A 16,346-nucleotide genomic window follows, 5' to 3' on the forward strand; every position below is an offset into this window, starting at 1 on the left:
TTTGTTTTGAAATACCTGCATAAGTCAAACCCTGAGATTACTTACAAACAGTCAATTAATTAGATGTTGATAAATTACTCAACGCAATTATATAAAAATATTATACTGAAAGTTAAATGAAAACTGTCATTCTTAACAGTGCCAGGTACGGATTCGAAATGATTGCCTCCAACAGAAAGGAGAAATCTTGCCAATTTTCAAATACTTTCCTTATCTGAAGTCCCTCGATCTTTTCTGAGTTTAAATTATCAATACTTTAAAAAATTGAATTACTCAAAATCATCAATGAGAACCTAATTTAAACATCTACTGAAAATTTCCATAACATTCTCTAAGTCGCATCTCTACCTGGACCCGAGGGAAAGACTACGGAAATTAAGCTAGATTTGCTTCGTATAAAAGGGTGTCTGCCGTACTGAGTGGCACATGGGGCCTGGCTCCGTGGGGTATGGCTATCAAGACATACCCGGCACATAATTTTTAAAACTGAGAGGGAAGTTCGTATGCTTTTGCTCGGACGCCCTCTAAATAAAGGATCATGGAACAAAGGAGAGTGGTATAATCAACCCCTCCAGTCCTGTGAACCACCACCACCTCTACTACTACTGCTATTTTCTTCTTATAATAAAATTACCGCTACTACTACTACTACCACCACGAGGACTACCACTACGACTACTTCTACTGCTGCTTTTTTTTTCAACCTATGCCCTTTTCACTATAATTTGGCCTAAAATTGCCATAATCCCATCTAAAATGTAGAGTTTTATCAACAGGTAAACACTTAAGTTGGATATGATGACAGTTACGAAGACGTACTATGGCCTTTCTCCTACTGGTACTAAAGCTGCATGATGAAAGCTGCAAAAGGGAGTAAATCTGGGTCAATTTAAGGTAAAAGGACTACTGTATACCTCCACATGATTTCATTCAGTTTTGGGATATAATTTTTGAACTGGTGGGTTTAGATAAAGCCTTCGACAACCCCTTCACTGTAAGCAGTTACTCCTAGGCTGGGTATTTTTCAAACGGACGAGGCGATTACATCTATATCATAACAAGCTCACGATCGCTACGTTGTAATTTTGGTACATAAGCAACACAGATAGTTAACTGTTCCACTATGAGTGCAAGAAGTGATTGGAAAAAGACAAAACATACCTCTAGTGGGTGGTGAAAAGAAACGGCCACGCAATGTTTACCGAAGAGCTCGCCCCCTGGCCGCGTTGTCGACTTTGGCCGCGTTGTTTACCAACCATCGCTCCGACTAGACGCGATAGTATATCGTGTGTCAAAGCTATGGAAAACTTAATGATTTAACCAAATCAAACCTAATCCAACCTAACCTCACTTGCGTTCGACAGCAAGCTTTCAAATTTAACTGTGCGTTAGGAACGTTAAAATATGGCTGGCTACTGGCAGCCGTTGGAAGATTCTTACGCAGTCTAAATTCTCATTTATAGCTTTCAGAGTTGTTTAAAAAAAAAAAATCCCAGTAGCTGTGGCAATCCAAGAATAATAAGTGACCTGTGAACGACTCATTTCAAGAGAAAATATGGAAACGCCGCATCCGTTTTGTAAATTACCTTCGGTTGAAAAATGCCATCGTTGCGAAGGGGTCAAAAGGAGGAGCACCACTCGTCATATGCAGTGCCAAGCCAATTTCATCCATTTACTGTTATGCTACGTATTCAGAGCTCAACTTGTTCTCTGCACCGAGCTATTGATTTTGGGTTCCCTTCAAGACCGGGTCTAGGGCATGCAACTAGAGGAACAGACATACAGCACAGACTATCTATCTATCTATCTATCTATTGCCAGACGCCTCAATCCCGTTTGGGGTGGCCACAAACAAATCGCCTCCAAGTCGCCCTTTTCCCCGCCATTTCACTGCCCTGCTCCCAACTCACCCCCCCCCCCTTCACTCATATACCTCTCCACCCTATCCCTCCATCTCATCCTCGGCCTCCCCCTCCCTCTTCCCCCCTCCACCTCACTCACATACACTCTATTCGTCAGCCTTTCACCCTCCATTCTCTCCACATGGCCAAACCACCTCAGTGTGTTCCTCATAACGCTTCCTATCGCATCCACATCCACACCACAACGCTCCTTTATATCCTCATTCGTCAGCCTGTCTCTCCATGTGACACCACAGGCTCCTATTAAATAACTCATTTCCACTGCTCTCACTCTTGACTTGTGTCCTTCCAACAACGTCCAAGCTTCACTTCCATACGTTAGAGTTGGTATCACAATACAGTACTGTCATGTAATAACTTTTTCACTTCCATGCTCACTTCCCTGTTTCTTATCACTGCTTTCAAAGAACCAGCAACCTTTCTTCCCTGCTGTACCCTTTCAAGCACTTCACCCTCCAAACCTCCATCCTTACTCATCACACTACCCAAGTACTTAAACGTACTCACATTTTCAAATTCCTCACCATCCACCCTCGCTGTACATTCACTGACTTCATCCCTCTCAAAGACCATCACTTTACTCTTCCCTACATTCACCTTTAGATTCCGTTTCTTACACACTCTCCCAAACTCATCCACCATGCCTTGCAGCTCCCCTTGTCTTACCCTGTCTTACTCTTTTCACCTCTTTCCAGAACATTTTCTTACAGTCCCTCCACTTTACACTCAAATTCCTTCCAAATTCCTCATCCACTCTCTTCTTACTCTCTCTTACTAATCTTTTCACCTCTCTCTTTCTTTCTACATATAACTCTCTCTTCCACCTCTCAACTTCTTCCATGCCCCTATACAATATTGTTCAGTAGAGAGAATTCCTAGCAGTGAAAAGGTTAAAGAAAAATCCTCAACCTTCACTTGCTTTATTGGACATCCTCGCTAACTACAGTAGTCCTCGTTATAAGTCATTTTTTCTTACTACAATATCCATAATGATACTAAGTCTACAACAGTATATACAAATTGCCTATACAAAGTGTTGTTCCTACCTATAATGCTGATTCACCAGTTTCCCCCAGTTTACAGCACCAATGTGTATGGCATGAGTTGACATTTTTTAAACACGCCCTCTGACTTATAATGAGAACTGCCTGTATATACATTGTTGTGAGGCGCACGGCAACTTATCACCCGATGGCCTCGACCTCCCTAACCGCTACAGTCCATGCTCACTCACTCACTCCTTGCTCACACTCTTTCACAATATCTCTTCCTCACACACACACACAAAATAAAGACAACATTGGACTCATGTATTATTTTGCTTGCTCTACACAAGATATGCTCAAAAATATTCACCATGAAAGACTTATACATAATATACCCATCATTAATCACTACAGAAATTTTATACATCCATTTGTACAGAAGTATATTACAATGAACATGGTAGCAACAAGTTAAACAGCTCTCATAAAATTCAACATAAATAACCGCACCCAAATATATATACGACACACGTTAGCTTCAATACTTGGCTTTTTGTTAAGTCTAATCATATCTCCTACTCATCTGCTTGGACCCCCTGAATCAGAAGATGCATTTTCAATTACATACACTCCTTCTCGCTCCAAGTGGTTTTATTCAGCATACAGGACTACTGTACTCAAACTGGAGGGGTTAGATTAAGCACTAACCAACTCCTTTATTACTTCAGCATCCTTCACAGGCTGAATAAAATCACTAAGTACCAGCAAAAAGATCATGAATAATATATCTTCTGGCTAAAGGGGTAAATCTACAAGTCTCTGATTATAAATAGTGTAGACTTGCGAAGATCTACATAGTATGGCTCAGAAGTTTATATACTTCATTGTTTTGCAATAAGAAAAAAGTATGCTGTCAGTGAATGGGATTTTCTTCAAACTTCATGCAGCCCCCACCTACCTCTCTATTTAGAGAAAAAAGAAAAAAAAATCTGAAACATGCAATAATAAGCATCTGGAGTATGAATATTGCATTCAAGCACCACGTTACTACTGTACACAGTCACGGACAAAGTGCATCTACAATTCCACTACCTCTACTTCACATATAAGGTATTCATCTTACTTTCCTGCCTGACGTACCATATCAAAGAATCACATATGTGAAGAGAAATATAACAAACCTGTCTCAGCACAGGAATAATACCCAGCAGGGAAAAGCACGAAGCAGAAGAGGTGAATTACTAGACTAATTTTGTCCCTGACTGTACCTCAACCCCCAGAATATAATGACACACTCTAAACTTCATTCTCTCTATCACCATATGATATTATTCAATTTTGAAGAGATGTCTGGTAGTGAAGGGGTTAGCAAAATACTCCCTTAACCGCTCTGCAATTAGAGATCTCCCATTTGCTAAATATTACTGTCTGGAATTACTGAGAGTGAAACAAACAAAGCATCATCATACCAAAGGGGCTAAAGCATATAAGTTATACAACCAATATAAGATTCTATCTATTTCTCAACTACCCAACACCTACTCCCACAGCTCACCCAGGGTGGATATGAAATAATAATAAAAATAATAATAATAATATTAATAATAAAATAATAATAAGCACTACACCATGAACAAATGTACAGCTATACATAATTATACAACATATAAAAAAAATTACACCCTCATATCTATCAACAAATAATAAAGAGCACTATGATCTGAATATATATATACAATTGTACATAGCTCTACAGCATAAAAAAAAAAAAAATTAACATCTCTAATCCTTTCATAAAAACTTGCTCGTCATACATAATATTTTTCCCTTCTAAAAACCTTCCAATATTCTGGCATTTCATTATTCTTTCCATTGTTTCTTCTGTTATTTCTAATAATCTGCATATTTATGCACACAACTCTCATATATACAAATATTGGACGACCTCCACTATAACCTTATTTCAAATTCATTTAGTGGCAAAAAAAGGCAAATTCTAGATAGCATCACTGCTCTTGGTAATGAGAGACTTGCACTCATTTATGACATGGTTTCAGTATTCAGGTAGTTTAACTATTTCACTAGCTAATCAGCCTAATTATGGACAAAAAAGTGGTATTAATGTCCTGTCAATGTCATACATGCCTCAAGACCGTAATGTAAAAAGACTACTGTTACGTAAATGCTTTGTAATGTCGTAATGTCAATGTACACCAGAAGTTGATGGAATACTGAACTTTAAAAATATGCTACATCTTCATCAATATGAGACCTCAGGATACGGTGACTTGATCAGAATGCTGTGGGAGATCGTGCAGTGAATTATGTTGATCCATGAGAGCATGGAATACTGCCTTTTTAAAAAGCCTGAATGTATCCCATGTATTAATATGTTACATAGATTTGTGAAATAAAGTACTGTAACCTAAATTTATATACTGCATATGGTACTAAAATATCAAGCAAAGGTAAATTTTCAAAGGCACCACTCACTACAGTACTGTATTTGTGGTAAGCAATACTGTCCTATCATATCTGGCACTTCCACTGATTCACTGACATACCAACTTAATATGGGATTAAACAGAAGAGTATTACTAAGCAGATAGGAATAATATCTACTTTCAACCTCCTCAGTGATATTCCACACACACACACACACACACACACACACACACACACACACACACACACACAAAACGGTGATTAGATGCGATACCTTCTTTTTCAATGCTAGTCTAACCTCTTGTGGGTGGCATATTTACTATTCATCGCAGTACTGTTCTGCAAGTTCAGAAGAGTGACTACACAGTGAGAAACATGTCTGCAGGCAATATTCATAAAGAGTTAGTTGGCCTTGTTAATTATTTCACTATGATATCATGGCTAATCACACAGACAGTACAAGAGATCCTTCCAAAGCCAAACAAAATTACCTGAAAGCAGCAATATTAAATTAAACAAATACAACTCTGAACTGAAGGAGACGTGTGAGCTTCAGATACATAATACAGTTTACAACCTTAGAAAATGCATATTAAGTTAACTTTCCATTTTAAAAAAAAAAAAAAAAAAAAAAAAAAAAAAGGCATTATTTATCCTGAGAGCCTGTACATAACCAAAATGGTGATGGGGAAAAAAAAAAAAAAAAAATGATTACAACTAGATGATTATCGCTCATGTGGGGAAAAAAAAAACAAAAAACGGTAATGCAAATTATGAACAACAGTTTACGTGTCAAAATGTTTTGGGAATATGCCAATTTTCAAAACAAATTCAAGAATTTATATTATAAGTTTACAATGCCAGGAGGTATATTTTCCACTCAGAGATTCAGGTAGCTAGAATGTTCTAATCAGAAAGACAGTTTTGATATTCACGAAAGTTCAATCCTGAAGTGATGACTGAGGTTTTTTGATTAAGGAAAACTACTAAGGGGAATAGCCTGGTCATTTTAACCTTAAATGCACCGAGCCATGGCAGCTCAGACTCTGGGCCTTCCACCTTGAAGGAAATACAGAACTGGAAATTAACACAGATTTTTAAAAATATAAAATACAGTACCACAGTACTGTGGTGCAAAAAGCTCATCAATATATTTCTGCTTATGACAAATTTTATATACATATATACATACATACATATATATATATATATATATATATATATATATATATATATATATCACACACACACACACACACACACACACATAAAACCACTAGGTTCTGACACAAACTTTGTCCCCACTTAAAACCTAGGCTGTGTTTTGGCTACTCTCAATGAAACACATTCAAGGTAGACATTTTTTTTGTGCACAAATCAGAGGTTAAATGCACAAAAGACATCCAATTCTCACTTCAAAGCAACTTATATTGAAACAAATGTAACAATAAACTTTAAATACAATTTAGTTCTTCAGTGGCCTAGTGATGAAACACTAAGTGAATAATAGGTCTTAATTCACTAGCAAACTGACTAGTGAAGAAAATTTTCATGAGGTCTACCTGTACTTCTAGAAAAGAATGAGAGGATGGGGGCTGCATTTCCATTATCATTCTCTGCTTGCGTTACCCATAACTTTTGTGCTACAGGAGATATGACTACGATACACCTCAACGCACCCTAAAAGCTCCAGCACTACAAGGCTATGAGTCACATTCTATGTAACCTTGAAGATTCTGTAGCGCCTCTTCCTCTAGCAATTCATTTTGCATATTACGGCACACCTAGACTTTCTCTTGTATATCTATCTATCTAGTGCCAGACGCCTCAATCCCGTTTGGGGTGGCCACAAACAAATCGCCTCCAAGTCGCCCTGTCCCCCGCCATTTCACTGCTCTGCTCCCAACTCACATCCCCCTCTCTCATATACCTCTCCACCCCATCCCTCCATCTCATCCTCGGCCTCCCCCTCCCTCTTCCCCCCTCCACCTCACTCACATACACTCTCTTCGTCAGTCTTTCACCCTCCATCCTCTCCACATGGCCAAACCACCTCAGTGTGTTCCTCATAACGCTTCCTATCACATCCACATCAACACCACAATGCTCCTTTATATCCTCATTCGTCAGCCTGTCTCTCCATGTGACTCCACAGGCTCCTCTTAAATGACTCATTTCCACTGCTCTCACTCTTGACTTGTGTCCTTCCAACAACGTCCATAGTTTGCCTTAACATACAGCAGGATGCTGAAATGTACGATGCAGAATAAATTGCTATGGAAGAGGTGTTACAAATTCTCTAAGACCACTTAGAATACAACCCTACATTCAAAATGCAACAGTTTCATAGGCTAAACAATCGTTAACACTATATTACAGGTCAACCTTCAACAACTTTACAAAGAACAGGTTTACACAGACAGCACAGTTTGATAAATAGATTATGGATATACAGTATTTCACATTCGCCATGCTTGAGGATAATTGAAATGCTTGTATGGAGCAACACAGCATACACAAATTTTCTGCCATAATGCAAAGCTACATCTATCACCAGATACTGATACACCAATGGAGTTTTTCCCCTTTAACAAAGAATAATTGACCATCCCACACACAACATGCACTCTTAGGAGACTTAGACGTATTATTAAAACAGAGACAGGAAAGGATAAGGCTTACCCATAATCTGCCATCATCACTGAAACACATCATGGAAAATAAAGAGACTGACACTTCTCCCGCACTCCTAATTGCACTACATAAAAGGGAATGCAATCTAACCACTCTCTATTCCAGCATGTGGTTTACGATTCTATCTATCTATTTATCTATAGCCAGATACCATAACCCTGGAGATACCTCAAACCTGCCTCCATTTAACCATCACAGATTAGGAGTCTGCCCACACCTTTGCATACTCAGTTTTAATTATATGGCCATCAGGCAACAGACATACAGAGATACAAGATACCAGTATACAGAGGAGGGCTTAAGATATAGGTTACAGATATAGGATAGAGCAGACACAGAGATGATGCTTTGGAATGTTTTGGGCAGTTCCCCTGACATGCACACAGTTGCCATACACACAACACAGCTCAATCACAGCACAACTAGCTTAACCCCTTCAATTCAGGTGATACTCATTTCAGGTTATTTTTGCTGCTTCCTGAAAATTTTATGCAAATTCGGAAAGATCTCTCATAATGAATGGATTAACCCCTAGGATATGCAATTCGATTGACTGTACCGGTGTGAAAATCTGTATATAGAGCTGATTTTTCGACTCTTACAGAAGTAAAAAGTGTTATGCCCAAGGTTTAGAGCTTGAATTTACACACCTTATGCCACAAACCAGAGCATTCTAGACCGACTGGTTCATGAGCTATTGCCTGTCAAAGTTGAAAAAAGTTACCATTCCAGGTGGCACGACTCCTATTTTCTATGCTCTCCCACCCCATTCCTCCCTCATTCCTCCCCTCCCTCCTTCCCACCTATTCAGCACTTAGTTCTAATTGGTTGGAAGGGATATATGTCATAATCAGGGTGGAGCATGTTTTCCCCAGTTTTTCCCTGAGCCCCTCAAACAATCACATTCGGTATCTTGCATAATCCTAGAAAAGGATCCATTGATCCTGTTAGCACTTTAGGGGTTAATAATGAATCCATCTACTCCCTACAATATGAAAAGCTCTCCTAAGCTAAGTTAATTCATCTAGAAACAGGAGGAACACCGAAAAATAAAATATACATCATCCGGATTGAAGAGGGTTAAGAAAAAACTAAACATTAGATAACTGCAGCTCTTGCAGTACAGACTATACCAATCAAATTTGCTATTTATTACAGTTTGTCAAAATATAAATACATTCTAGAAAATGCTGTTTTTCATCTAGTGTACCAACCTAGTTTGCCAGTCTAACATCAGTGCATTTAATTCCCAAGGACTACTAGTTACTTCTGGGTGACATATAACATTTAACCACTTCATTACCAGGACATCTGTTATTTATTTGTGCTACCACCTTATGATTTTATTCAAGTCAATGACAATCTTCAAACAAAAAATGTTAGATACAGCCTTCACTGATTCCTTCACTTCCATCACATCCAAAGATCTTTACCAGCTGAATAAAATAGTTTGGTGGCAGCATGAATAATATACAAGATATGTCCCTGGGTTCAAATGGTTATTATTTTTCTGTACACAAACATTCCCTTCTGCCTTTTTATGTTCATAGGTTGTGATGCAATTGCTGCTAACTGTATATCATACAGACAAGCGGTCACAGCAAGAGGAAGACCTTGTAAGTTACATAGCTCTGGATACAGGCAGACTTACAATCATTGTTTCCCATTTCACCTGCAATTAATTCTGTAGGAAAGACAAGGAAAGGAGGGAGCAGAATTTCTCCAAGTCTCCTATGACTGGGAGGTGATTGTAAGTATGCTTTTTTTTTTCATCCTGGTCCAGAAATGTAATGTTGTTGAAGTAAGAAACACTCACACAAATGACACCCAACAAACAATAACATCCTCAACCAAATGACTCTGATAATGTATATCTTATTTTATTCTTGCTACTTTAAGATCATTTTACTCATCTTAAATGCCTGTTCCTAAAATTAAATAATAAATTCACTATGACTCCATGAAACTGACAGCAGGAAACTCATGTGCTTTATAAGACAATTTAATTCTAATCTTCGGCCACTCCAACCTCCCATCATTCCAGGTGGCATCAGACACTTTGCATAGCAGCATATATTCCTTAGTGAATCATTTTGCTTACACTGCCTTAACATTCTCTTGTATGCTGTCTACAATGTTTTACCATCAACATATAGTTAACATTAATAACATACTACAATATACAGAATTATGTAGAGAATAAACTGTTAGGGATGAGGAGTTTATCTCCAATGCCACTTGGAACACGTTCTGAAGACAATATGTTCCAACAATTACAATGACCTGCTCCTGACCTGACTTCAACATTTGTCACTACAGTATCAGATCTAATTTTGCAATGCAAATATTTTATGTACAGCTACTAATCATCTCCATTAATGTAAATAACTTAAATTAAGTACAGCACTGCAGTTTTATCATTCTTTTAATATAATATTCCAATCATGAATTCGTTTCCTTATAATGTATACTGTACTTTACATAACATGGAACTTCTGTCAATACTGCAGTATTTATCACTACTACAGGAAAAGATACAGTATGTGACAACAAGCAATCATTCAGTCATACACACAACACTCTTTCTAAATTATCTCAATATTAAGTATAATTCTCAACACATCCATTCACTGGATAATAAATGTAGAAACAGAAAGAGACACATATACATATATGCACACGCTGATACACACAGTACTGTAATACACTGCACGCAAACATACCTACAGTATATTCAGAAACTTACAAGAATGTCAGTGCTGGTTAGATTGTATGCTACGTGTTTTGCTTCAGTGTCATGACTAATTCAGATGCATTAATAAATATAACTGTGCCCACATACTTGCATTTTCCTACTTTATACTCAAAATTCACTCAAGGTTACACTTTATCTTTGATCTAAATGCTACTTGAAAATAAATAAATAGAAATAAATAAATAAATATATAAATAAATGGTATATTGTCTTTTCTGATACAACCAACAGTTTCCAAATACTGTACTAAATGGATAATGCAACTAAGTGTGTACAGGCACAAAGAGAATAAATAATATTGTAATTCAGTAAATAATGCTGAAAGGACTTTACATCTACATTAACCCCATGAATAAAAAGTCGATTCCCCCCCCCCCCGCTGAATCCCTTAATGCTTTTATTCAGCTCAGGAGAGACTTTCCAAACTGATGAATTTAAATACAAACTTCACTAATCACTCTCACAACTAAAGTATTCTCTTAAATAAAAAATGGTAGAAGAAATAAAATAAATGACATACTGATGATGAACAGTTAATATAACAGTTAAAAGTGTTATTATAAAACAGATCAGAAATGAATATCACAAAGGTTCATGGACATATTAGTTCAATTAATAACGATGTAAACAGTGCTTCTCAGATTAGAACAGCTCTACCATAAATTCCATTACTATTCAATCAATGGTTGCTCTGAGTAGAGTGTATGGTCACTGTCAGCCTTATGTTAAACTTGTATATAATACTCAGGGTAGCATAAATTTCATTTCAGTATAGATCTGAAGCACTGGTTACAAATTTTTTGCAATCTGATTAAGAACTACAGTACAGGACAGTACACCCAAAGCTCCTCTTACATAATTCCTGGAAAAAAAAATAGCAGAAATCAAGCAACACAAAATGTAATGTTCTGAAGGAATAATAATTCAGAACCTGACCCATCCAAACTTTTTACCTTCATATAGTACCTCTTCCAAACCCATCTGCATTAAACTTTTTCAGATAAACGCTTTGCCAATAGACGAAGCAACACTAGAATAAGAATAAGCCAACAGCAGGAAGGAAAGAAGATACAAATAATGATCTTGTAAGGAAATATTAGGATTAGTACACACAACTGACAATTTGATACCAATACAGTCAGCATATTTTCAACTGCATTTTAAGTATAATAGAAATATAAGGGTAATAGCACTAAAAAAAAGCTATTGATGTTTACCCTGTAGGGAAATGTTGCATAAGCACATAATCATGCAGACATAAAAAGTTTGATAAATACAGTACTGTACCTGTAAAGCAGTACCTAAAGTTCTTACAGTTTTATCTTTTTACAAATGCATAAGCCGTAAAAAATTATTAACAAGAAATATTTGAAACTGATGACATATTCATCAGCAACAAGGGTTGTTGACGCCACACCACAAGCAATATTCCCAATTTTTCAAGATGTATCTTACATAAGGCTGGATATGTTCACATTAAAGGAAATAAGGCGTCAATTAGGCAACCACATAAGGCCGTGATGCACACATGCAGAATTGCACAAGATAAAGTTCAGGTGTACTGTACTTAACAAACACATATTATTTTTGTTGTGACACTGGCATAATGTACCATCACTATAATCTTGCAATGACAGCTATACCAAACATCATATCCATCTGTATGCATACAACATTTAGAGGGATTCACAACACACACACACACACACACACACACACACACACACACACACACACACACACACACACACTCTAAACTGTTAAAGTATTTATCAGTACAGTACAGTACATGCACAACAACACACCATGTCAATGACAAACACAAACAGAACACTCACAAGAATCATGTACAAACTTTCCAAGTCACTGCAACATACTTGACTATTTGATCATCCTTTCATTACATTGTATTCCCTCCTAATTAACATCACCTGTGGCTGAACCGCTCCTGCTCATGACACAACAGAACGGTACTGAGGCATGCATATGATTACACTGTTCAATATAATGATGTCCTTTTTATTTTTGCCACAACAAAATGATTCTTCAATATAGTGATGTCCTTTTTATTTTTGCCACAACAAAATGATTCTTCAATATAGTGATGTCCTTTTTATTTTTGCCACAACAAAATGATTCTTCAATATAGTGATGTCCTTTTTATTTTTGCCACAACAAAATGATTCTTCAATATAGTGATGTCCTTTTTATTTTTGCCACAACAAAATGATTCTGTTCAGCTGTGGGGGGGGACAATCTTGGTTAGAAACTGGCTCCATTAGTCCATTCACAATCTGATCCCTCTCCTAAACGGAATACAATCAACTGGAGCTAGCATGAATAAAATGAAAAATGCATTATTGTAGTGAATTGGTTGAGGCTTCTGTATCTTATCTTCAGAAGGAAAGTTCTTTATATGTTTAACTAACGATTTATACACCAGCTATGATAACCTGGATGTAGAGAAAATTCTTGCATATGTAGTGGATGTTATGTAAAATAAGTGGCGGTGTTGTTATGAAAATTTAATTGTTTCACTTCTTCCCACTCTCCTTGCATACCATAACACCTGCTAAACATATTGTACAGTACAGTGTAAGTAACCTCTCATTCTAACTTTACTCATACAGCCATATGGTTAAGCCACAGAGCCAAGAATTTTAAAAATTTTACTCTTGCCATGTCCTGATGATTTAATCCAGCTCAGGGCAGACTTTTCAAACTGTTGGGGCTAGAGATGGTCTTACTAAACTCCTTCAATATGAGAGGCCTCTCCCCAGGTAAAAAAATTGTCCAGTAGCAGCAAGAGCAAACTAAAAATGATGTTGCTCAGATTCAATGCGTTGAGCACATCACAACAGGGAAGACAAGCTTCCAATTTTTTACGAATATTTGTGGGACACCTACAGTTATTAGATGACCAGGAAATATCCCACATTACAATATTCAGTCAGCACTCACAGAATGCAGCCAGACATTTTCTATCTATGATTTGCTTCATAATGCATCATAATTGTGAATGAGGGATTTGTCTTTTCATTCCCAATTTAAGTTTTAACTCTTTCAATGCCACCACCAATTTTTTTTTTTTTTTTTTTTTTCTCCAATCAGAATTTTATTCATCCCAGGGAAGACCTCTTGCAATAACAGGCTTCTAAAGGCTTTTTCCAACCTTTCATTTGAAAACATCCCATCCAAGCTGAATAATTCTAATCATGAGGAGATGGAAGATAAAACAGAAATGACGTCCTCTGGCTGAAGGAGTTAGCATATGGCTGTACATTTGAATGTGCTAAGTTTTTGCAGTGATAAATGATCCATTAATGAGAATGCCGGCACCACCACACCCTAATACTGCAAGGAAGTCCCAGGGCAGACTATGACTAGGCTACCACTTGACAACGTCGCATTGTGTGCTGGAGATGGAACAGTGCAGGAAGTTACAAAAAAATTACAGTATCATTTACCTTATGCTAGCTAGCTTTGGTGTATGTATAAGTCTTGGTATGTGAGTGCAATTCTTTATGTGAGATGTGGGGATATGTACAGTTCTAAATACATATGGTTAACTCTATATAAAACTTTATCCACTGTGTACATTATGCTCTACTGTTTCTTTATAACTATAACACTTTGCATGACTAAGGAGTTGACAGAGTTCACACATTAATTATATAAAAAAAATTATAAGCTTAAAGTCATGCTGATGTTCTGAACTGCAATATTACAACACAACTACTGATTTCATGCTACCACACCCAACCTTGCCCTACTTCCAAAGACTCACACTAGCAAAAGGTGCACTGAGGAGTAAAAAATACCAAAATGTGAAGAGGCAAGGTACTTAACTATGAATGAACAGACATGCAGTATGACAACCACCACCAACAGAATAGCTAGACAGGCTAAGTAAGGCCATGTTGTTCTGAGTGGGAAGGACAAGCGGCACAGCTGCAGACAAAAATACTGACTAAACTTCACTACAATTTATGGCAACAATGAGGACAAAATTCTAAAACCTGGATTTTTTTTTTTTTTTTTTTTTTAAGATATGTTGTTACCTGTTTTATAATGGCTGGACTAAAAAGTGGAAATTTTTGAAGGTTTGAATGATGCATGAATGAACATGTGGTGGACCTCATCGAGAGTTGTCGGATACAGTAGTTCTTTGGCTTGAATAACTTCCTTTTCCTGTTATGGGAACCCTCATGCTCCATGTAAAGATGATTAGGTTAATAAACAACCAGACAGACAAACATAAAAACTGAAGCAATATCACTGTCTGCAACTGTACAACACAGGCCATGCAGTCACCTGCAGGAGCCCCAGCCCACTTGGAAAGAAAACAAACTTAAGATCACAGTTCAGGCATGTGTCTTGGGGCTGTATTCTATGTGGAATAGAAAATTTCGTACCACCTCTTCTCTGACTATTAAGCTGCATATTACATCCTAACATTCTCTTGCATGTACATTATATAATTTTATTATCACCACTGTGTGCATAAAAAAACATGCAAGAAGATACTGGGGTGTAGTGTGCACAAGAAACTACTAAGGGAGAGGCAATAAAAAATCTCCAAAGCCACTTAGAACAAGAACCTTGTTTTCACAATGCTGAGAATGGTTCAAATTGAAGAAATACAGTGTACCAACATAAACAACAGCTGCTTATTCAGAGATACAACCTGATGAGTGTCCAAGTCCAGGTAAAATTGTTGCATCTTCTGAATAACCAACTTCTACCTCTGTGGGTATACTTCTCCTAATTCAGGCATGAAATATAAATTTCAGCCTAAATGCATCTTAAAGAAATATATCATTCTTTTTCTCGCACACCAGATGATTCTGCTTTCATACCAACGTTATCCAAACCCAGTTTCCCCTTTTTTCCACAAGGGTGGGAAGGACATTGGGCCTGGATTCACAAACTTAAAACCAATTACCTGCCTTAACTATGATTTGCTTTTCTATGATGGACAAGGAAAGGATAGCATGGAATCTTTCAATATGTCTTGTTCCTTCTGCAAAAACAAATCACAGGTACAACAGGGAATTAACTGAAACTATTTGTAAACCCTGTAAACCCAGGCCCAGAGCTGTACAAGAAAAATGCAAAACTGAAGAAGTGTCCAATCTGCTCTTCTTTAACACAAGTCAAATAATATTTTCACTTCCATACTGAGCAGAGTATGCAGTATTTCTTTCAGCACTCCCACACGACTAAAGGACGAAGCATTCTGCATTCTCCATTTATAGAAGAACTCTACTACTTTTTTCTAAGTCTCTGTGAGGGGAACTGCACTTGGAGGAGTATGAACAGGGATTCTCACACATACACAGACCAACAAGAAGAGAGAACCATCATTCTATAGTCCGTTTTAAGTTTCCTGACAAATATGCCCCACCTCCATTGCAGCTGATTGGCTGATATTACCTTTCATGCCATAGCTCCTCATTACTTCATTATATTTGGCATTTAGTGTCACTATCAACTTCACACCACCCAATCACAGCTTAGGCATTCAAGGTGGGGGCATGCCAC

General features: G+C 37.3%; 1 non-coding gene across 1 annotated transcript; it reads left to right on the plus strand.

Annotated features, from left to right (window-relative positions):
• The first annotated feature begins 396 nt into the window (after positions 1-396).
• On the plus strand, positions 397-525 carry LOC145399560 (U11 spliceosomal RNA). Its single transcript, XR_013897314.1, has one exon. It is a non-coding gene; the product is annotated as a U11 spliceosomal RNA (small nuclear RNA).
• Positions 526-16,346: the final 15,821 nt, after the last annotated feature.

Source organism: Coenobita brevimanus, chromosome 49 (genome assembly GCF_032717465.1).
Source record: "Coenobita brevimanus isolate Jiangsu-jjx chromosome 49, ASM3271746v2, whole genome shotgun sequence".
Classification (NCBI taxonomy): domain Eukaryota; kingdom Metazoa; phylum Arthropoda; class Malacostraca; order Decapoda; family Coenobitidae; genus Coenobita; species Coenobita brevimanus.